We start from the raw sequence: 24,497 nt of genomic DNA on the forward strand, positions 1-24,497 counted from the left end.
TTTTTTTTTTTTTTTTTTTTTTTTTTTTTAGTTTTTGTAGATATGGGGTCACCCTGTGTTGTCCATGCTGGTCTCTAATTCCTGGGTTCAAGTGATCCACCCACCTCAGCCTCTCAAAGTGCTGGGATTACAGCCATGAGCCACTGCATCTGGCCTCCAAATCAAAATTTTAATAGTAGGACATCAGGTCCAGATACAATAAAAAAAAGAATAAAGCTGGCAGTAGTGAAATTTCAGAAATGTAGCAGATTTCTTATAAAATTGTGAGGGAGGAGCAGAGTCGAATGGGGAAGGTAGAGTGATAGCTGAAGCCATATTTCTAATGTGAGTAGGATTGCTAGGAAAAGGACTCTCCCCTTTAAGGTTTTATACTTAAATGGCTAATTTGTGCCTCATTGAGATCTCAGACACCACTAAGGGTGTCAGAAGAGGAAAGGACACCCAAGTGTTGCAATTCCTAAAAGGACTGTCAACAAACTTTTCTTTTAGCCCCCTGTGACAGGGGAGTGGAGTGTAAGGTACATGAATGTGTTTGCAGGTCCCCTGCAAGTGTGGAGAAGGCGCTGAAGCACCTGGAAGTACACAGCACTGAGAAGAAGCATACCTTTACCAGCAGAATCAGATGGGCATTTGTGACTGTGCTGCAGGAAGTGCGTGCCCAGTCCCTGTGGGATGCAGCACAGGAAGGAAGAAGAACCTCTGTGGCAGGCTAACCTAGTGGTCTGCCAGGAAATACTGCATGAGCAGCTGTTAGGCCCCAAGAGTGGGCCCAGAGACACACCCCACTACCATGGTGAAGCACATTTCCTGTGGTGCCCGTGCCCCTGCTGAGTTGTGGGAGTTAGGCAAGTAATGTCGGCAGTCGTATACAGATTTAGAGCAAATCATTCAGGAGAAGGACATTGCTTCTCCCCAGTGTGCAAGCCGGTCCTGCCTGAGCGTTCAATTTAGAGAGTACCTGCGGGAGTCAGGCAGAAGTGTAAAGCCTTTTCTGTTTTATAAGAGACTGACCAAGATACCTGACTGAGGGGTTACCAGACAACGGGAGCCATGTGTGGACTTGGCAATCCACTGGTCCCTGAACCTGGGTAAGTTTCTGGGCAGAGCTGCATTTATTGATGGCTATGAAGACTGGTCAGTGAAAGTGAAACCTGTATCTCTACATCTTGGCATCGGCCGTTTGGCTCTCTGCTTATGCACTGTGTATGTTTGTGCCATACCTGAAGACATTCTGGGAGTGGATGTTTTGCACAGGTTAGCAGCTGTGCCGTCTGTCGCGGACTTGATGGACCATTTGACAATGGAACTGGGACAGTCCACCGAGAGCCAGGAACAGTTTCTGGAACATTTGCCTTCATGGGAGGGCAACAATGGACTTTTACAGTGTTGCCACATGGATATATGTACAGCCCCACCATGTGTCATGATTTTATTAATAATGTTATGTCAATCTCTGATTTTCTTGCAGGTTTAGAAGCAGTAGCACCCTTCTTGCCTGAGATTGGGATAATGAGGCTGAGATAGCTTTTCTGGGTAGTAAACCAAGGGTGCCCATTCATGTAACCACATTCATGTAGATGTACATGTAACCACAGATAGTTTTGGATAGGGCCTATAGCAATGCACGGAGCTCTTGGAAGCGCCAATGGGCTGTTAGTCCCAACGGCCGAAGGGAGCTGAGCTCCGGTGTTCATTAATAAAGAAGCAGTGACTGCATATGCTGCCCTTCAGGCTCATAAGAACATGGCAGGATGGGTTACAGTTGTTGTGCAGATGACTTACCTGGTAGCAGGATGGGTGTGTTCATAGGTAATGATCTGCTGGACTGGGACAACACAGACATCTAATTTAGTGAAATGGGATGCCTACTTAGAACAGCAGAGTATGCTGAGTGCAAGTCCCTTAGCAGCAGAGATACAAGAAGACTTAGGACCTGTAGTCCTAATGCAAGATAAGGCCATGCGCCTAAGGCCATGGTGCCTGAGGCACCCCTAGACCCTGAGCCTTCACCGTTAGGAAGGGCATCCTTCCATTCCTAATAGGGCATGGTACACAGCTAGGTCTGGCTGGGGTGCTATTGCTGCCTGGACTGCTGGTGTATATATGTATATATGGATGTCAGAGGGCACCTTGTAGCATCTCTGGTTTATACTTATAATTTGCTGTCTCTGAGGAAAGATTGCCTTGCGTGGTTTGGTTTTAATTTTGCTACCCAGTTCATTTAGCATTTAATTTTAGCATAAATTCCTGGGGTTTTTTTGTTTGTTTGTTTGTTTTTTTTTTTTTTTGGAGATGGAGTCTCTCTCTGTCCCCAGGCTGGACTGCAGTGGCTCTATCTCAGCTCACTGCAACCTCTGCCTCCCAGGTTCAAGCAATTCTCCTGCCTCAGCCTCCCGAGTAGTTGGGACTACAGGCGTGTATCACCATGCCCAGCTAATTTTTGTATTTTTAGTAGAGACGGGGTTTCACCATGTTGGCCTGGATGGTCTCGATCTCCTGACCTCACGATCCACCTGCCTTGGCCTCCCAGAGAGCTGGGATTACAGGCGTGAGCCACCGCGCGCAGCTTCCTGTGTTTCTAATATGAAGTTTCCGTGGCTGGTGCAGATATTTGTACAACTTGTAGCCTTTTTTTTCTTAAAAATAGTTTGGTGCAAAGTCAGGTATCTATTCATTTTCCTGTACCTAGAATAATAAAGTCCTGGACATGCTTTAAGCAATTCAAGAGCCCATTAATTAGATGAGTTTGCCCTCAGAAAAACTTCCCAATTCCAAGTCTCTGAATTTTCATGATTTATGTTTGTAAGATGAGGCTCCCTGTTTTCTTGCATTAAAAAACCCGCTAACTTCATTGGAAGAGCCTTTGGTCTGTGAGCTTAGATGCGTCAAACCAAACAAGGCAGTGATCCATAGCTTTCCTAGGAGGCATCTTAACTGCTGAAGTTAAGGAACTAAGCCATCCTTCCCAAACGTTTGTTCTCCACACATTAGGAAGGGCAGGAAAAGTCTTTATTCCAATGTTAAAACTTTCCCCCAGAATGCAGGGGATTAATGTATAAACTCAGTGGACAGGGAGGTAGGTTTTCTGCTTCCCTCCAAATTGAAGCCAAGATTAATTACGGTATTCACCTGTTTCTGAAACGTGCTGGTTAATGGATCCTAGCTGTGCGCTCCCCGAAGCAGCACTGGTCCCACAGTTCTTAGCTGACTCACTTGCTTTGATCAACTCATTCTCTCTCAGCAGGCCAAAACGCTAGCCACAGCACACAAGTGCTTAGTTTACAATCATGTTAATTTTGCTTTTTGTTTGTCTTAAGCGGTTGGAGATTAATGAGTAAAAAGGGTGTTTAAATTTTCAACCAGCCTTCTTCTAATCACTTGGCTGCATTGTCACTGGCAGTTTTATTACTTTGATTTCCTGAATCAATCAGGTGTACAGTTTCTATGTCCGATGTAGGTTATGGTGCAGGAAAAGACAGTCCTACCAGGAATTACTGCTGTTGTTCTGGATTCCAGGAAGGCCTATTGTGAAAATACTTAAGCACTGTTGTAGGACTTCTGTTTTTTCTTTTGAGACAAAGTCTCGCTCTATTGCCCAGGCTGGAGGGCAGTGGTGTGATCTCGACTCACTGCAACCTCCACCTCCCAGGTGCAAGTGATTCTTCTGCCTCAGCCTCCTGAGTAGCTGGGATTACAGGTGTGCACCACCACACCCAGCTAATTTTTGTATTTTTAGTAGAGACAGGATTCCACCATGTTGACCAGGCTGGCTCAAACTCCTGACCTCAAGTGATCCACACACTTTGGTCTCCCAAAGTGCTGGGATTACAGATTTGAGCCATATGCAGGGCCTAGATTTATATTATTTGGAGACAAGGTCTTACTATGTTGCCCAGGTGAGAGTGCAGTAGCTATTCACAGGCATGATCATAGCTCACTGCAGCCTCGAATTCCTGACCTCAAATTGAAAGATTCTCTCCAGGGCATGAAAGCTTAAGGGAATGAATAACTCCTCCCTCTTCGGGCCCAGTCCCAAGGCGCAAGGCCACTTGCGCCAGTAGTGTGCGTCAGCAAGATAGCAGAAGCAGGAAGAGAGCTGGCTGGAAGACACGTATCCCCTGAAGACAGAGAGAGAGGCTATCCGTACATCAGACTGAGACACTTCCTGTTTACAGGAGACTATAAAACCCCTGCTCCATCCTCTTTTGGTGCTGACGCCATATTAGGCCTCAGCCTGCCTGCATCCAGGCGCTCATTAAAACAGCGTGTTGCTCCACACCGCCTTGTGTTTGTTGGTGCCCTTTCAGGGTTTGAACCAATACTAGAGCCTTGCACAAATGATCCTCCTTTATCAGCCTCCAGGATAGGTGGAATTACAGGCAAGTGCCACCTGGACTGGATTATTCCTTGCATTTTTAAGAAATCAGACATTTTCTAAACATTTAACTAAGGATGTTGCTATGGCCATTTCTCATAGCTAGGGAATCAAATTAGCTTGTCTGTTGGAATGGTGAAAGTTAATTAAGAATTTGAAGTAGGCCGGGCATGGTGGCTCACGCCTGTAATCCCAGCACTTTGGGAGGCTGAGGCTGGTGGATCACCTGAGGTCAGGAGTTCGAGACCAGCCTGGCCAACATGGAGAAACCCCATCTCTACCAAAAATACAAAAAATTAGCCAGGTGTGGTGGCACATGCCTGTAATCCCAGCTACTCGGAAGGCTAAGGCAGGAGAATCACTTGAACCCAGGAGGCAGAGGTTGCAGTGAGCCGAGATCATGCCATTGCACTCCAGCCTGGGCAACAAGAGTGAAACTCTGTCTCAAAAAAAAAAGAAAAAAGAAAAAAAGGAAAAGAATTTGAAGTAAATTCATTAGAAGATGAGTGTTGCTACTCCAACTCCTCATCCTGTTTTCCTAACTGAGGAAAACAAACTCCATTCTGTTGCAGGTTTTCTTCAGTGTATGCTTCCTGGTATATACAGAAACAAACCTAGCCTGGATGATTGTCAAAGAGGTCTCATATCAGATAAATCCCCCTCAGGTCTAATACATTGTAATGGACATTTTGTACACAAATTGCAACTGACTATGCCTTGTTCCTGGCAGTAAAGGACACGAGTAGTTTGCTTTCACATAGTGAGGTACAAACCCGATCATAATACTTCTTGCCTTCACGTTTTTAAATGTTCCCTGTGATCTCTGGATGATACTCCCACGAGTTTATAGATGCCTCTCTCCACTGTGAGTTCCTTCTGGAGCAGTGGCTTCTTTCTTTATCATTGTGCTGCAAGCTCCTAAAACAGTCCTGAGGACAGGAGGCCCTCACTGAAGAAATGTTTAAGGCATTGAGGAAGGAACTTCATCCTGGTGCCTTGGCATGAAGATACATTCAGGGGTCCCAGGGGTGTAATGACATTTCTTAGGACCTCTAGCCTGGGTGATGTGTGACACCCATTTCTCAAGCCCACAGGGGCTCTCCCTTACCCTTCAAAATCCCAGGGAGGGTATCTGAGAGAAGCTTAAGAACCTCTCTTAGGCCAGGTGCGGTGGCTCAGGCTTATAATCTCAGTACTTCGGGCGGCTGAGGCAGGAGGATCGCTTGAAGCCAGGAATTTGAGACCAGCCTGGACAACATAGTCAGTCCTTGTCTCTACCGAAAATAAACTATTAGACAATGGGGTGGTACGTGCCTGTAGTCCCAGCTACTCAGGAGGCTGAGGCAGGAGGACAGCCTGAGCCGGGGAGGTCAAAGCTACAGCAAGCAGTGATTGCACCACTGCATTCCAGCCTGGGTGACAGAGTGAGACCATGTCTTAAAAAAAAAAAAAAGCCGGGTACAGGGGCTGTTGCCTGTAATACCAGCATTTGGGAGGCTGAGTGGGGAGGATTGCTTGAGCTCAGGAGTTGGAGACCAGCCTGGGCAATGTGGAGTCCTATCTAGGGAAAAGGAGTCAGGCTGGCAAGACCAAGAGAAAGCAAAAGTACATAACCTGTGGGTCTGCCTTTCTTCATGGTCCAGGATATGTAGCTCTCCTGCACCCAATTTATCACAAGACACCTGCAGATTAATTAGCTCGTTGCAACCTTGGTATTATCAGCACTGCTCTAAGCCCTTGTCAGCACACAGTACCATCCTATAAAATCCCCAGCAAGCCTTTGTCTCCTTGCAGTCTGCCCCTCTCTCACTGACCTGCCCCTTGCATCCTTGCAATGTATTTTCATACTGTCTCTCTCTTTTTTTTGAGATGGAGTCTGGCTCTTGTCGCCCAGGCTGAAGTGCAATGGAGGGATCTCGGCTCACCGCAACCTCAACCTCCCATGCTCAGGTGATTCTCCTGTCTCAGCCTCCTGAGTAGCTGGGATTACAGGCATGGGCCACCACACCCGGCTAACTTTTGTATTTTTAGTAGAGATGGGGTTTCATCATCTTGGCCAGGCTGGTCTCTAACTCCTGACCTCATGATCTGCCCACCTCAGCCTCCCTAAGTGCTGGGATTACAGGGGTGAGCCACCGCGCCCGGCTTTTTTCATACTTTCTGTAATAAATCTGCCTTTCTTTACCAACAACTGTCTTGGTAAATTCCTTTACCGCCTGCGTGATAGCAATCTTAGATAGTTGCCACTCACCTGCAACAGGCAACATGGCGAAACCCCATCTCTACAAAAAATACAAAAATCAGCTGGGTGTGGTGGCATGTGCCTGTGCTCCCAGCTACTTGGCAGGGCTGAGGTGGGAGGATCACTTGAGTCCAAGAGGTTTAGTCTGCAGTGAGCCATGTTTACACCACTGCCCTCCAGCCAAAGAAACAAGAAACAAACAAGAAAAGACCTTGCCCTTAAGTGCAAGGACTGTGGGACTCCAGAGTGTGACTGTACATGAAAGACAATGAAGTGGGCACTATGCTGCTGGGGGCAGAGAAAAAAAAGGGACATATGTGACCTAACACAAAAGCTAGAGCTGGGTCTGATGGCAAAGATGGCCATCAGGCTGCTTGTGGGACTTGTGGGATGCTGCTGTGGCAAGCTGCATTTTCTAAGACTGCCATGGCAGTACATATCTGATTCCACATGTTCTCCTTACAATGTGACTGGATATTCCTCCTTTGAGAGATGGGTCTATGTTCCCTACCCTTAAACCTGAGTAACCTTTTGTGTCTACCTCAACCAAAAAAATCTGGTGGAATGATGCCATGTGACTTATAAGATTAGGTCATAAAAGATTAGGTCATAAAACAGCTTCTCCCTGCCTCTCTATTAGGGCACCTACCTTGGGAACCCCTGAGCTGTTATGTAAATCTAACTACCTTCAAGCTGCCTTGCAGGAGACACCACCCAGAGTTCAAAGGGATGGCTGAGGAGCCCCAGGTGTTCCAGTACCTAGCTGTTGGAGTCTCCTCAGCATAGGCACCAGGCATGTAAATGAAGAACCTTTGAGATAAGCTAACCCCAACCAGTCAGGCTGCAATCTCATGAGAGACCTTGAGCAGAACTGCCCTTGAGCTGCTCTAGAATTCTTGACACATAGAAACCATGAGAGGTAAACATGATTGTTGTTCAAAACAATTAATTTTATGGGCGATTTGTTATATGGTCATAGTGTTTGGGAAAGGGAACTAGACACATTTACTAAAATTGACCATAACCTGGGCCAAATTGTAGTTAGGATTAAAAAAACCATTTGGGGTAATTGCAATTTAGTCTTTTTTATTTATTTATTTATTTTGAGATGGAGTTTCACTGTTGTTTGCCCAGGCTGGAGTGCAGTGGCTCAGTCTAGGCTCACTGCAACCTCTGCCTCCCGGGTTCAAGCGATTCTCCTCCCTCAGCCTACCCAGTAGCTGGGATTACAGGCGTGCACCGCCACGCCTGGCTAATTTTTGTATTTTAGTAGAGATTGGGTTTCCTCACGTTGCCCAGGCTGGTCTCGAATTTCTTATCTCAGGTGATCCACCCTCCTCGGCCTCCCAAAGTGCTGGGATTATAGGCGGGAGCCACCGTGCCCGGCCGTAATTTACTCTTAAAAATAAGAACCCCTGGCTGCAATTTACTCTTAAAAATAAGAACCTAGGGGCCAGGCGCAGTGGCTCATGCCTATAATCCCAGCACTTCAGGAGGCCAAGGGGGGCGGATTGCCTGAGGTCAGGAGTTTGAGACCAGCCTCATGGCGAAACCCCATTTCTACTAAAATTCAAAGATTAGCCAGGCGTAGTGGCAGGCACCTGTAATTCCAGCTACTCGGGAGGCTGAAGCAGGAGAATCGCTTGAACCCGGGAGGCAGAGGTTGCAGTGAGCCGAGACTGAGCCACTGCACTCCAGCCTGGGCAACAGAGCCAGACTCCATCTCAAAAAAAAAAAAAGAAAAGAAAAGAAAAGAAAGAACCTAGACTGACTGCCGTGGCTCATGCTTGTAATCCTGGCATTTTGGGAGGCTGAGGCAGGCAAATCACTTGAGGCAGGGAGTTTGAGACCATGGCAAAACCCCCTTTCTACTAAAAAATACAAAAACAAGACAGATATGGTGGCACACGCCTGTAATCCCAGCACTTTGGGAGGCTGAGGAGGGTGGATCACTTGAGGCCAGGAGTTTGAGACCAGCCTGGCCAACATGGCGAAACTCCATCTTTACAAAAAATAGAAAAAGTATCCAGGTGTGGTGGCACATGCCTGTAATCCTAGCTACTCAGGTGACTGAGGCACGAGAATCTCTTGAACCTGAGAGCTGGAGGCTGTAGTGAGCTGAGATTGCTCCACTGCACTGCAGCCTGGGCAACAGAGCAATACTCAATCTCAAACAAAACAAAACAACAACAAAAAAGAAAAGGCCGGGCGCACGGGCGCAGTGGCTCATGCCTGTAATCCCAGCACTTTGGGAGGCCGAGGCGGATGGATCACCTGAGGTCAGGAGTTTGAGACTAGCCTGACCAAAATGGCAAAACCCTGTCTCTACTAAAAACACAAAATTAGCTGGGTGTGGCGGTGCATGTCTGTAGTCCTAGTTACTCAGGAGGCTGAGGAAGGAGAATCACTTGAACCTGGGAGGCAGAGGTTGCAGTGAGCTGAGGCTGTCCTACCGCACTCCAGCCTGGGAGATGGAGCAAGACTTTCTCTCCAAAAAAAAAAAAAAAAAAAAAAAATTCTAATGTCAATGGATAGAAAAGATCTTCCCTAATCTGATAAGTGACTCAATGAAAAACTATAGCAAATATCGTATTAAATAGTAAAATAGTAGTAAAATATCAAAGTTTTTCCTCTTGAAGTTGGGAGCAAGACAATGATATCCACTATCTCTACATTGTCCTAGCAAATACAGAAGGCAAGAAAAAATACAATGTATAAGGCTCAAAACAGAAGGAAAAAACTGTCATTATGTAGCAGGACAAGCAGCAGACAAAACCTCTCAGACACCGAGTTGTAGAAGGAAGGGTTTTATCCAGCTGGGAGCATCGGCAAGCTACTGCCTTAAAATCCAAGCTTCCCGAGTGCACAATTTCTGTCCCTTTTAAGGGCTCACAACACTAAAGATTTCACATGAAAGCGTCGTGATTGATTTGAGCAAGCAGGGGGTATGTGACAGGGGCTGCATGCACCAGTGGTCAGAGAAAAACAAAACAGGGCCGGGAGTTTCACTACGTTCTTTTATACGACGCCTGGAATCTATGAATAATATCGGTTTCTAAGTTATTAGTTGATTTTTAACTACTGGGTTTAGGCCAGGCAGGCCCAGGCCTGGTTTTGGGCCTGGCACCAGGCTGCCTGTTTTTGGTTTTAGTTCCTTGTTTTTTTCTTAAAACAGGTACTGAGTATAAAACAATATAAAACAATATGAGAGGGTCTCTCTCTTTCTCCTCAATTGTATGGAATTGACATACTTGCATTTCAAGAAAATTCAAAATAATCTACAGAAAAAATATTAGAATAAAAAGAATTTTAAAAGAATTAAAACATTAAAGGTCAGGTGGGGTGGCTGACACCTGTAATCTCAGCAGTTTGGGAGGCTGAGGCTGGCGGATCACCTGAGGTTGGGGGTTCAAGACCTGACCAACATGGGGAAACCCCGTCTCTACTAAAAATACAAAATTAGCTAGGCGTGGTGGTGTACGCCTGTAATCCTAGCTACTTGGGAGGCTGAGGCAGGAGAACCGCTTGAACCCTGGAGGTGGAGGTTGTCGTGAGCCGAGATTGTGCCGCTGCACTCCAGCCTGGGCAGCAACAGTGAAACTCCATCTCAAAAAAACAAAAAAATTATTTTTAAATAAATAAAAATGAAAGAAAGAAAAAGACAGACTGAGACTGAGAAACTATTCTAGAGTAAAGAAGACTAAAGAGACATGATGTGGTATAAAATGTATTTGGTTACTTTCTGCCCCAGAACTCTTAAAATCCTAGAAATATCCTGAGTGCTAGGGGGAGTTTTGTTATTCATAATTAATTCCTTTGATAAGTCCTGAGTTTATGCTAATGAACCTGCTTAGGGCGGGCCTGTAGATAGCTTCAGGATGGGGCTGGTCACCAGAAAGTCCAGGTGATTAGAGGATTAGAGGGTTGGAACTTAAGCCCCACCCACCAACATCTGGAAGGGCTGAGGCTGCAAGAAATGTAGCTCTATTAAAAATTTAAACACTGCAGTCGGCTCGAGTACTCCCAGTAACGAGGAGGTGTTCCCGGCCGTCCCACCCTCCCCTGCAGTCGCCGGGCTGCGCCGCCGGAGCCCGGACGCGCCCCAGCTGCCCTCGCCGCCTCCATCCCCGCTGCCCTCGCCGCCTCCATCCCCGCTGCCCTCGCCGCCTCCAACCCCGCTGCCCTTCCCGCCTCCATCCCCGCGGCCTCTGCTCCCCTCGCGGTCCGCGCGCACACCGTGACGAAGAACGAGAAGTCCGTCAACCAGAGCCTCGCCCAGTGGAAGCTCTTCGTATACAACCTGACCACCGGAGAATTCCTGGGGCGCACCGCCAGCAGCTGGGGTTTGATCTTGCTCTTCTACCTAGTTTTTTATGGGTTCCTGGCTGCACTCTTCTCATTCACGATGTGGGTTATGCTTCAGACTCTCAACGATGAGGTTCCAAAATACCGTGACCAGATTCCTAGCCCAGGACTTACGGTTTTTCCAAAACCAGTGACTGCATTGGAATATACATTCAGTAGGTCTGATCCAACTTCGTAGGCAGGGTACATTGAAGACCTTAAGAAGTTTCTAAAACCATATACTTTAGAAGAACAGAAGAACCTCACAGTCTGTCCTGATGGAGCACTTTCTGAACAGAAAGGTCCAGTTTATGTTGCATGTCAGTTTCCTATTTCGTTACTTCAAGCATGCAGTGGTATGAATGATCCTGATTTTGGCTATTCTCAAGGAAACTCTTGTATTCTTGTGAAAATGAACAGAATAATTGGATTAAAGCCTGAAGGAGTGCCAAGGATACAGTGTGTTTCGAAGAATGAAAATATACCAAATGTAGCATTTTATCCTCATAATGGAATTATAGACTTAAAATATTTCCCATATTATGGGAAAAAACTGCATGTGGGGTATCTACAGCCATTGGTTACTGTTCAGGTCAGCTTTGCTCCTAACGATACTGGGAAAGAAGTAACAGTTGAGGGCAAGATTGATGGATGAGCCAACCTAAAAAGTCAGGATGATCGTGACAAGTTTTTGGGATGAGCTATGTTCAAAATCACAGCATGTGCATAGTATGAGTAGGATATCTCCACAGAGTAAATGTTGTGTTGTCTGTCTTCATTTTCTATCAGCTGGACTTTCCATTCTAGAATTATGAGACCACCTTGGAGAAAGATGTGTGGTACATGACCCTGGGTTACATCATAACGTGCTTCCAGATCGTAGTGTTCAATGTCCTCAGAAGTAACTGCCTGTTGCCTCTGCTGCCCTGTGAACCAGTGTACAGTCGCCAGATAGGGACGGGTGAACACCTGATTCCAAACGTGTAGGATGGGGGTCTTGTCCTTTTTTTATGTGGTTTAATTGTTAAGTATCTAAAGCTTAATATGCTGTGCTATGCAAATATTTTATGGATATAACACTGTCATATTTTGATGTCAACAGAGTTTTAGAGATAAAATGGTATCTAGCCAACATCAAGTGACTTTATAGCTGCAAGAAATGTGGTATGTGGAGAAGTTCTGTATGTGAGGAAGGAAAAAAAGAAAATTAAAGTGTATTTGAAAATATTTTTTAAAATTTAAACACTAAGATTTGATGAATTTCCTTTCTGCTGAACACCAGGAGGTGCTGGGAGGGTGGCACACCCGGAGGTCATGGCAGCACCACACCCCTCCCTCTGTACTTTGCCATATCCATCTCTTCATTTGGTTGTTCATCTGTATCTCTTTATGATTTTTTTTTTTTTGTTTTTTTTTTTTTTTTTTTTGTGAAAAGNCCAGATAGGGACGGGTGAACACCTGATTCCAAACGTGTAGGATGGGGGTCTTGTCCTTTTTTTATGTGGTTTAATTGTTAAGTATCTAAAGCTTAATATGCTGTGCTATGCAAATATTTTATGGATATAACACTGTCATATTTTGATGTCAACAGAGTTTTAGAGATAAAATGGTATCTAGCCAACATCAAGTGACTTTATAGCTGCAAGAAATGTGGTATGTGGAGAAGTTCTGTATGTGAGGAAGGAAAAAAAGAAAATTAAAGTGTATTTGAAAAATATTTTTTAAAAATTTAAACACTAAGATTTGATGAATTTCCTTTCTGCTGAACACCAGGAGGTGCTGGGAGGGTGGCACACCCGGAGGTCATGGCAGCACCACACCCCTCCCTCTGTACTTTGCCATATCCATCTCTTCATTTGGTTGTTCATCTGTATCTCTTTATGATTTTTTTTTTTTTTTTTTTGAGACAGAATCTCACTCTGTCGCCCAAGCTGGTTTGCAGAGGCATGATCATGGCTCCCTGCAACCTCTGCCTCCCAAGTAGCTGGGATTACAGGCATATACCACCACGCCCGTCTAATTTTTGTATTTTTTAGTACAGACGGGGTTTCACCATGATGGCTAGGCTGTTCTTGAACTCCTGACCTCATGTAATCCACCTGCCTTGGCCTCCCAATGTGCTGGAATTACAGGCCTGAGCCACTGTGCCCAGCCAAGACCCTCTCTTTTTTTTTTTTTTTTTTTTTTTTTTGAGCCTCACTCTGTTGTCCTGGCTGGAGTGCCGTGGCGCCATCTCAGCTCACTGCAACCTGTGCTTCGCAGGTTCAAGCGATTCTCCTGCCTCAGCCTCGTGAGTAGCTGGGATTACAGGTGCCTGCCACCACGCCCAGCTAATTTTTGTATTTTTAGTAGAGATGAGATTTCACCATGTTGGCCAGCTACTTGGGAGGCTGAGATGGGAGAATCACTTGAACCTGGGATGTGGGGGTTGCAGTGAGCCAAGATCATGCCACTGCACTCCAGCCTAGGGAAGAGAGCAAGACTCTTTTTTTTTTTTTTTTTATTTAAACGGAGTTTCACTCTTATTGCCCAGGCTGGAGTGCAATGGTGCGATCTCGGCTCGCTGCAACCTCTGCCTTCCCGGTTCAAGCCTTCCAAAGTGCTGGGATTACAGGAGTGAGCCACCGCGCTCATTTCATGGCAGGCGTACAAAAAACTTTTGTATTTTTAGTAGAGAAGGGATTTCACCACGTTGGCCAGGCTGGTCTCAAACTCCTGGCCTCAAGTAATCTGCCTGCCTTGGCCTCCCAAAGTGCTAGGATTAGGCAGGAGAATAGGACCTGGAGGCAGGGAAACTAAGGTCTTCCGAGAACTAAATCAAATGGAAACATCTTAGCTATGACAGGAAATATCCTTTTCATTTACATAGGCTGTACAGGGAGTAAATGATTTTGTAACTTTACTTCATCCTCTTCATTTACATAGGGTGTACGTCGAGTAACTAATGGAAACCTCTGGAAGGTATTTAAACCCCAGAAAATTCTGTAATGGGCTCTTGATCCCCTATGCTCAGGCCTACTTTCAACCTCTGGAGTGTACTTTTGTTTTCGAGAAATCTCTGTTTTTGTTGCTTCATTCTTTCCTTTCTTTGTGCATTTTGTCCAATTCTTTGTTCAAGATGCCAAGAACCTGGACACCCTCAATCGGTAACAGGATTACAGGCCTGAGCCACCACACCCGGCCTATGATATCTTTTATAATAAACTGGCAATGTGTTTGCCTGAGTTCTGTGAGCTGTCCTAGCAAATTAGTCAAACCCAAGGAGGAGATTGCAGGAACCCTGATTTCTAGCCAGTCAGAAGTACCAGTGGCCTAAGGATCGTGTAAGAGTTTTCATTCACTCATTCATTCATTTATTTATCATTCTTGTAAGTACATAGTAGGTGTATGTATTTCTGGAGTACATGAGATATTTTGGTACAGGCATGCAATGTGTGGCGTCAGAATTGAACTGAATTATGGGACACCCCGATGGAGAATCCACTGAAGCATTGCTTAGTGGGATAAAAATCCCCACACATTTTGGTGGCCAAGGGTCTCAGAAGTCTTCTCTGTTGGTTGTGAGATTAAAGGCCAAAAAAAAAAAAAAAGGTTTTTTCTTTTTGTAGAAATGGGGTCTCCACCTGTCATCCAGGCTGGTCTTGAATTCTTGGCCTCAAGCAATCCTCCCACCTCACATCACTGCACCCGGCCTGGTTTTTCTTTTTATGCGTGACAACTAAGTGTAATATGTGATGCTGGACTGAATTCTGGACCAAGGTTTTTAGAAAACTTATTATTTTGCTACAGGGGACATTAGTGAGATAACTGATGAAATTTAAATAAGGTACACCAATTATAGTACTGTATCAGTGTTAATTTCATGATTTTCATAACTGTATTGTGATTATGTAAGAGAATATCATTGTTTTTGCAAAGCTGTTTAGTGGTAAAGTGGCATCGTGTCTGCAGTTTACTCAAATGTATAAACAGAGGGGCCAGGTGGGGTGGCCCACGCCTGTAATCCCAGCACGTTGGGAGGCCAAGGCAGCTGGACACTTGAGGTCAGAAGTACAAGACCAGCCTGACCAACATGGTGAAACCTCATCTGTACTAAAAATACAAAAATTAGCTGGGTGCAGTGGTGCACGCCTGTAATCCCAGCTACTTGGGAGGCTGAAGCACAAGAATTATTTGAATCCCAGAGGCCAAAGTTGCAGTGAGCTGAGATTCCAGCTGAGGTGCTCAGACTGCTTGAACCCAGGAGGTTAAAGTTGCAGTAAGCGATGATCATGCCACTGCACTCCAGCGTGGGTGACAGAGCGAGACCCCATCTGTAAAAATAAATAAATAAATAAATTGGTATGATCACTTTGGAAAGCTGTTAGTATACTCAATTGAACACACACATACCCTAAGACCCAGCAATTTTACTACTAAATATATGTCCTGCAGAAAAGACAGATGCACCAAAAGACATATACAGGAATATTATTCACATCAGCCCCAAACTGGATACAACCCCAAAATAGAATAGATAAGTAAAATGTGGCATATTTACACAACTGAACATTACTGGCAATAAAAATGAATGAACTGCAACTATATAAAACCACGTGAATGAATTTCTCAGACGTAATGTTGAACAAGACACAAAAGAACACACGCAGTATGAGTCCATTTACACATAGTTGAAAAACAGGCAAAACTCATTCTTAAAACATTTTTACGGCCGGGCGCGGTGGCTCACGCCTGTAATCCCAGCACTTTGGGAGGCCGAGGCGGGCGGATCATCAAGGTCAGGAGATCGAGACCACGGTGAAACCCCGTCTCTACTAAATATACAAAAAATTAGCTAGGCGCTGTGGCGAGCGCCTGTAGTCCCAGCTAGTCCGGACGCTGGGGCAGGAGAATGGCGAGAACCCGGGAGGCGGAGCTTGCAGTGAGCCGAGATCGCGCCACTGCACTCCAGCCTGGGGGACAGAGCGAGACTTCGTCTCAAAAAAAAAATTTTTTTTTACTTTTTAATTGAATTATAACCAGAGAAAATGTACAAATCTTAAATGTATAGCGTTATATAGCATTTTGACATATGGAAAACATTCATAATGACTATTAAATACCTAGATTCGGATATGGACTATTTCATCCCCAGTAGCTGTGTCCCCTCCCAGATGATAACTCCAAACTTCAACTACTATTCTGATCTATTTGTACCTTGAATTAGATTTTTCATAGACTACTCTTTCTTTTTTTCCTTCTTTTTTTTAAAGACAGAGTCTTAACTCTGTCATCCCTTAAATAATAATGAGCATTGCCCCTTCCCGCTAACCCCTAGCAATCAGTTTCACTTTTTGTCTTTATGATTTTGCATTATTTATTTAGAAACAAGGTCTCGCTTCGTTGCCCAGGCTGGAGTGCAATGTCATGAACACAGCTTACTGTAGCCTCTAGTTCTTCGGTTCAAGTGAGCCTCCTGCCACAGCCTCCCGAGTAGCTGAGACTACAGACACATGCCACCATGACCAGCTAATTGTTTTAAATTTATGTTTTATAGAGATGAGGTCTCACTCTGTTGCCCCGGGTGGTCTCAAACTCCTGAGCTCAAGCAGTCCTCCCACCTCAGCCTCCCAGTGTTGAGATTACAGGCATAAACCACCATGCCTGATTTTTTTTAAAAAAATCTTTTGTAGATATGGGTCTCCCTGTGTTGCCCAGGCTGGCCTTGAAATCCTGGGCTCAAGTAATCATCCTGCTTTGGCCTGATTACTAGTTCTACTATTTCTTGACCTGACTGTTGTTTCCATAGATGTAGTCACCTTTTTATTATTTATTAATCTCTATATTTAGGATTTGTATACTTTTCTGTATATATGTCACACTCCAATAAATTTTTTCTCAAAAAAATCTAAAGATTTTATTAGCTATTGCTCCTCAACTCAGCACAGTGACTGTAGAATTTTATCTAGGCATGTTCTAAGCATTAGCTTCTTTCATTTCTGTGACTACAGGCATATTTCATGATTTTATGATTATTATCATTTTATGAGTCTGCCTATTTAAACTAAAGACTTAAAATAGGAGGGGGGATAACATTTGAAAAATTAGTATATTATAAAAGTCATTGTTTCTCTGTGAGGAGAGATGATGAATACATGAATTGTTTTTTCTCTCTCAGCTTCTAGTTACTAAAGAGCAATCTGAGATCTGAGAGACATTCTGAAGAGGTGGGGAAAGGGGCTTACCAATGAGCACATAAGAGCAACTTGTTTGGACACAATGTCTACCTGGACACCGTTTCCCAGTCAGTCCCATTTAGATTAAAATATGTCTCTGTCCGGGCGCAGTGGCTCATGCCTGTAATCCCAGCACTTTGGGCCAGGCGGGTGGATCACCTGAGGTCAGGAGTTCGAGATTAACCTGGCCAACATAATGAAACCCCATCTCTACTAAACATACAAAAATTACTTGGGCATGGTGGTGTGCAACTGTAGTCCCAGCTATTTGGGTGGCTGAGGCAGGAGCATCGCTTGAACCCTGGGGGGTGGAGGTTGCAGTGAGCCAAGATGGCGCCACTGCACTCCAGCCTGGGTAACAGAGTGAGACTCCATCTCTAAATAAAATAAATTAATAAATAAATAAAAGTATAGCTCCAAGTCTTGTCTTCAATGTTAAAGTCTGACACTAACATCCCAAGGCAGAATCTTGTTATTTCCAGTGGTATTTGTTGTCATGAATTCATTAGTTTAATGCTGGGACTATATATAATTCTTTTTTTATTTTTATTTTTTATTTTGCAGAGCATAGTAGAGGTGTGAGACTATGTATAATTATATAATTATCTTGGCTGTTTTCTGAGAAAACTTACAGAGGAATGGATATCAATAATTTTTTTTTTTTTTTTAGATGGAGTCTCAATCTGTCACCCAGGCTAGAGTGCAGTGGCATGATCTCGGCTCACTGCAACTTCTGCCTCCTGGATTCAAGCGATTCTCCTGCCTCAGCCACCTGAGTAGCTGGGATTACAGGCATGTGCCACCATACCTGGCTGGTCTCAAAACTCTGACCTCAGGTGATCCACCCACCTTGGCCTCCCAAAGTGCTAGGATTACAGGCATGAGCCACCTGTACCAATAATTATCGAAACTAGAGTTTTATGTAAGAATTGACATTTCTTTTTGTTGTTTATATTTCTCCCCACTTCCACGATGTACAACCTTCCTAATATGAGAATGTTGAGCTGTTGTGATGACTAATGTTAAGTGATATTATATTTATCTAAATTAGTTTCAACTTAATCACCATTTCCTGAAGTCACCTCAAAATGAATTGATGACTCTAAGAAAATAATCACTTTTAGGAAACAATTAGTTTGGACACTGTGTTTCTACGTGAAAACCAAATAGAATTTTGTTTGAAAAATTAGAAGCAGTTAATTGCACTCAAATCATGACTCTCTCCTGAGGAAAGTACTTTGCAGATTATAATTATCAGTAATACTTTGTAAATGAAAAAGCAAGCATTGAAGAAATTAAGCATTTTATGGTTCTCTGTGAAATTAGAGCCAGGAATGACACTCTGTATTTCTGGTTCTTGTTCTTGTACCAAACCATCTGACCATAGATAGGCAACTTTTAGACTTTAGCCAAGAATAAAGGAAATTGTCAAGATAACCTTAAAAAATTTATGCAATATTAATATGCAATCCTCTTTCACATTAAATTTATGAAATCATATTTAATGCCGGGCCTGGTGGCTCACACCTGTAATCCCAGCACTTTGGGAGGCTGAGGTGGGCAGATCACTTGAGGTCAGGAGTTTGAGACCAGCTTGGCCAACAAGGTGAATCCCTGTCTCTACTAAAAGCACAAAAATTAGCCAGGCATGGTGGTGTGCGCCTTTAGTTGCAGCTACTTGGGAGGCTGAGGCAGGAGAATCGCTTGAACCTAGGAGGCGGAGTTTGCAGTGAGCCAAGATCGCTTTTCCAGCCTGGGCAGGCAACACACTGAGACTGGATCAAAAAAAAAAAAGAAAAAGAAAAAGAAAGAAATCATATTTAATGTATTTTTAAGATATGAAATTTTGGCCGGGCGCGGTGGCTCAAGCCTGTAATCCCAGCACTTTGGGAGGCCGAGACGGGCGGATCACGAGGTCAGGAGATCGAGACCATCCTGGCTAACATGGTGAAACCCCGTCTCTACTAAAAACTACAAAAAACAAGCCGGGCGAGGTATCGGCGCCTGTAGTCCCAGCTACCCGGGAGGCTGAGGCAGGAGAATGGCGTGAACCCGGGAGGCGGAGTTTGCAGTGAGCCAAGATCGCTTTTCCAGCCTGGGCAGGCAACACACTGAGACTGTCTCAAAAAAAACAAAAAAAAAAAAAAAAGATATGAAATTTTATATTCTCACTTTCAGTGACTAGATTCCTAGTCACTTAAGAGAGTCATTCTTTTTCTTTGAAACAGGGTCTCTCTCTTATCACCCAGGCTGGAGTACAGTGGCTCAATCTCAGCTCACTGTGGCCTTGACCTCCCAGGCTAAAGAGATTCTCCCACCTCAGCCTCCTAAATGGCTGGGAATACAGGTGCACGTCACCACACCTGACTTTTTGGAGAGACAGGGTTTCGCCATGTTGGCTAGGTTGGTCTTGAACTCCGGGCTCAAGCGATCCTCCCGCCTGGACCTCCTAAAGTATTGGGATTATAGGTGTGACCCATCGCGCATGACCCTGGGAGTCATTCTTGACTCCTTCTGTTATCAGAAAGGGGTCCCAATCCAGACCCCAGATTTCAAGAGAGGGTTCTTGATTCTTGGGCAGAAAAGAACTGGGGTGAGTCCACAGTGCAAAATAGAAGCAAGTTTATTAGAGAAGTAAATAAACAAAAGAATGGCTACTCCATAGGCAGAGGAGCCCCGAGGTCTGCCTGTTGACTATTTTTATGGTTATTTCTTGATCATATGCTAAACAAGGGGTGGATTATTCATGAGTGTTCAGGGAGTGCGTGGGTAATTCCTGGAACTGAGGGTTCCTCCCCTTTTAGATCATATAGACTAACTTCCTGATGTTGCCAAGGCATTTGTAAACTGTCATGGCGCTGGTAGGAGTCTTTTAGCATGCTAATGCATTATAATTATAATTAAATATAATGAGCAGTGAGGACCACCAGGGGTCACTTTCATCACCATCTTGGTTTTGGTGGGATTTGGCCGGCTTCTTTACTGCATCCTTTTATCAGCAAGGTCTTTGTGACCTGTGTCTTATGCTGACCTCCTATCTCATCCTGTGACTGTGAACCACCTGGAAATGCAGTCCAGCAGGTCTCAACCTTATTTATTTATTTTTTTTCAAGACGAAGTCTTGCTCTGTCACCCAGGCTGGAGTGCAATGGTGCAATCTCGGCTCACTGCAAACTCTGTCTCCCGGGTTCAAGGGATTCTCCTGCCTCAGCCTCCCGAGTAGTTGGGATTACAGGTGCCCACCACCATGCCTGGCTGATTTTTGTATTTTTAGCAAAGATGGAGTTTTGCCATTTTGGTCAGGCTGGTCTCAAACTCCTGGCCTCAGCTGCCTGCCTTGGCCTCGCATAGTGCTGGGATTACAGGCATGAGCCACCGTGCCCGGTCGACTCAGCCTTATTTTACCTAGACACAATTCAAGATGGAGTCGCTCTGGTTCAAATGCCTCTGACACTGCCTGTCTCAAGTTCAAACTTTTAAGCTCTGTTCTTACTTTACTCTTTTTCCTTTTTTTTGGAAATAATTTCAAGCTTATAATACAAGTTGCAAGAGTAGTGAAAAGAATAGTTTTTCCTCAAACCACTAATTTTAACTTTAATTTAATTTTTTTTTTTGAGACAGAGTCTTGCTGTGTTGCCCAGGCTAGAGTGCAGTGGCAGGATCTCAGCTCACTGCAGCTTCCACCTCCTGGGACAAGTGATTGTTCTATCTCAGCCTCCCAAGTAGCTGGGATTACAGATGTGTACTACCATGCCTAGATAATTTTTTGTATTTCTAGTAGAGACAGGGTTTCACCATGTTGGCCTGACTGGTCTCAAACTCCTGGCCTCGAGTAATCCACCCACCTCAGCCTCCCAAAGTGCTTGGATTACAGGCATGAGTCACTGCGCCGGGCCTAATTTTAATTTTTCGTTTCTTTTTTTAAAAAAATTTTTGAGACAGGGTCTCACTCTTATTGCCCAGGATGGAGTGCAGTGGTGCAATCATAGCTCACTGTAGACTCAACCTTCAGGGCTCAAAGCAATTCTCCCACCTCAGGCTACCACATAGCTGAGACTACAGGCACAGGCCATGACCCTCAGCTAATTTTTGTATTTTTTGTAGAGACGGGGTTTTGCCATGATGCCCAGGCCGGTCTCGAACTCCTGGGCTCAAGTCATCCTCTTGCCTCAGCCTGCCAAGTAGCTAGGATTACAGGCGCCCATCACCATGCCCAGCTAATTTTTGTATTTTTGGTAGAGGTGGGGTTTCACCATGTTGGCCAGGCTGGTCTCAAACTCCTGACCTCAAGTGATCTGGCTGCCTCAGTCTCCCAAAGTGCTGTCTTTTTGTTTTTTTGAGTCTGTTAGCCAGGCTGGAGTGCAGTGGGACGATCACAGTTTACTGTAGCCTCGACCTCCTGGGCTCAAGTAATCCTTCCTGCCTCAGCCAAGCACACACTAAAACGCTGGGCTAATTGTGTTTTTTGTAGAGACAAGATTTCACCATATTGTCTAGGGTGATCTTAAATTCCTGAGCTCAATCCCGCCGCCTCCCACCTCGGCCTCCCAAAGTGCTAGGATTATAGGCGTGAGCCACCTCGCCAGAACATTTGTTTTCTTTTCTTTGGGATAAAAGTTCAGGAGGGGCCAGCGTGGTGGTTCACACCTGTAATCCCAGCACTTTGGGAGGCAGAGGTGGGCGGATCACTTGAGGTCAGGGGTTCAAGACCAGCCTGACCAACATGGTGAAATCCTGTCTCTACTGAAAATACAAAAATTAGCCGGGCATGGTGGTGCATGTCTATAATCCCAGCTACTTGAGAGGCTGAGGCACTAAAATCGCTTGAAACCAGGAGGCGGAGATTGTAGTGAGCTGAGATCGTGCCATTGGACTTGAGCCCAGGAAGCCGCTCCAGACTCCATCTCAAAAAAAAAAAAAAAAAAAATATCCAGGAGGGCAGTTAGTTGCTGGGTCAAATAGTAGTTACATGTTGTTATAGAAAAAATTGTTTGTCACAGGCTGACAAGAAATTGCATGGTGGCACACGCAGGTTGTTCCAGCTACTTGGGAGGCTGAGACAGGAGAATTACTTGACCCAGAGAGGCAGAGGTTGCAGTGAGCCGAGAATCCTCCACTTCACTCCAGCCTAGGCAACAGAGGGAGGCTTAATGTCAAGAAAAAAAAAAAAAAAAGCTTGTTTGGTGTGGTGGCTCACGCCTATAATCCTGGCATTTTTTCTTTTTTTTTTAAAGACAGAGTCTTGCTCTGTCACCCAGGCTGGAGTGTGAGTGGCATGATCTCAGCTCACTGCAACCTCTGACTCCTGGGTTCAAGCAATTCTCCTGCCTCAGCCTCCCGAGTAGCTGGGACTACAGGTGCCTGCCACCACGTCCAGCTAATTTATTGTAGTTTTAGTAGAGATGGGGTTTCAACATGTTGTCCAGGCTGGTCTCGATCTCCTGACCTCGTGATCCAACCGCCTTGGCCTCCCAGAGTTCCGGGATTACAGGTGTGAGCCACTGCTCCTAGCCAAATCCTGGCATTTTGGGAGGCCAAGATGGGAGGATTGCTTGAGTTCAGGAATTGAAGACCAGCCTGGTCAAGATAGTGAGACCCCCATCTCTAATTAAAAAAAAATTTTTTTCAGACTTTTTTCCAGAGTAGTTGTATTATTTTACACACTCACCAGCAGTGTATGAATGATCTAGTTTCTCAAAATCCTTACCAGCATTCGGCAATGTCATTATATTTTATTTTGGCCACTCTAATAGATGTGTAGTGGTATTCCACTGTGGTTTTAATTTGCATATGGTTAATGGCCAGTGGTGTTAGACATCTATTCATGTGCCTTCTTGCCTTCTGAATATTCTCTTTGATGAAATGTCTGTTTATATCTTGTGCCCATGTAATTGGTTTGTATTTTTACTGTTGAGTTTTGAGGGGTATTTTTTATGTATTTTAGATATTAGTCCTTTGTCTGATGTAACCTTTGCCAATATTTCCCCCTACAGTCTGTAGCTTTTACTTATATTCTCTTAACAGCATCTTTTATGAAGCAATAAATATTTTAATTTTGATGAGGACCAAGTTGTCAATTTTTCCATCATGCTTTTGGTGTTAAGTGTAAGAATCCCTTGTCTAGCCTGAGATTCCAAAGACTTTCTCTCATTTTTTTCTTAAAGTTTTATAGTTTTACATTTTACGTTTAAGTCTATGATTTATTTTTGTTAAATTTTGTAGAAGGTATGAAGTTTAGGTTGAGGTTCATTTTTTTGCCTATGCATGTTCATTTGTTAAAAAGGCTATCCTTCCTCCATTGAATTGCTTTCATACTGTTGTCAAAAATCAATTTGCCACATTTGTGTGGGTCTATTTCTGGGTTCTCTGTTCCTTCACCAATATCACTCATTTGATTACTGCAGCTAAATAGTAAGATTTAATATTTGGTAGAGTGATTCTTTTCTGTTTCTTCTTTGTCAAGATTGTTGGAGCTATTCTAGGACCTGTGCCTTTCCATATAAATGTTAGAATAAGCTTGTCTATGTCTGCAAGAAAGCTTTTTAGGATTCTTATAGGAATTGCATAAAACCTACAGATAAATTTTGGAGGGAATTAACATCTTTGTTATTTTGAGTCTTCGAATCCATGAACATGGTATGTCTCTCCACTTATTTAGGTCTTTCAGAATTTCCTTCATCAGGATTTTGTAATCTGTAGGATACAAATCCTGTACTGTTTTATTTTATCTATTTATATACTTTTTTGGGACAGAGTCTCACTCTGTTGCCCAGGCTGGAGTTCAGTGGCATGATCTTGGCTCACTGCAGCTACTCTGCTTCCTGGGTTCAAGTGATTCTTCTGCCTCAGCCACCTAAGTAGCTGGGAATACAGGCATGTGCCACCACTCCCGGCTTATTTTTAGTAGAGATGGAGTTTTACCATGGCCAGACTGGTCTTGAACTCATGATCTCAAGTGATCCACACGTCTTGGCCTCCAAAAGAGCTGAGATTACAGGTGTGAGCCACTGAGCCCAGCCCTGTACATGTTTTATAAGTTTATACCTAACTATTTAATTTTCTTTGGAGTGATTGTACATAGTATTGTGTTTTTAATTTCAGTTTCCACATGTTCATTATTAACATACAGAAATGCAATTGATTTTTCTGTGTTAGTTTTGTGTCTGTGACCTTGCTGTACCCATTTATTGGTTCTAGGAATTTCTTTGGCAGATTCCTTGGAATTTTCTAGATAGTCATATCATCTGCAAATTGGGACAGTTTTATCTCCTTCCTTCCTTCCTTCCTTCCTTCCTTCCTTCCTTCCTTCCTTCCTTCCTTC

At 44.3% G+C, this 24,497-nt stretch overlaps 2 pseudogenes across 1 annotated transcript in view; both read left to right on the forward strand.

The window, feature by feature from the left end:
- LOC108513336 (sodium/potassium-transporting ATPase subunit beta-3-like) overlaps nucleotides 1-11,691 on the forward strand; it is a 21,200-nt pseudogene extending 9,509 nt beyond the window's left edge. Inside the window, exon 2 of the transcript XR_001880863.1 lies at nucleotides 10,686-11,691. The product of XR_001880863.1 is annotated as a sodium/potassium-transporting ATPase subunit beta-3-like (transcript). The remainder of the gene's footprint in view (nucleotides 1-10,685) is intronic.
- Nucleotides 7,295-24,497, forward strand: part of LOC108513355 (interferon-induced transmembrane protein 1 pseudogene) — a 68,573-nt pseudogene continuing 51,370 nt past the window's right edge.

Source organism: Rhinopithecus bieti, unplaced genomic scaffold, assembly GCF_001698545.2.
Source record: "Rhinopithecus bieti isolate Rb0 unplaced genomic scaffold, ASM169854v2 scaffold_30775, whole genome shotgun sequence".
In the NCBI taxonomy this organism is placed as follows: Eukaryota; Metazoa; Chordata; class Mammalia; order Primates; family Cercopithecidae; genus Rhinopithecus; species Rhinopithecus bieti.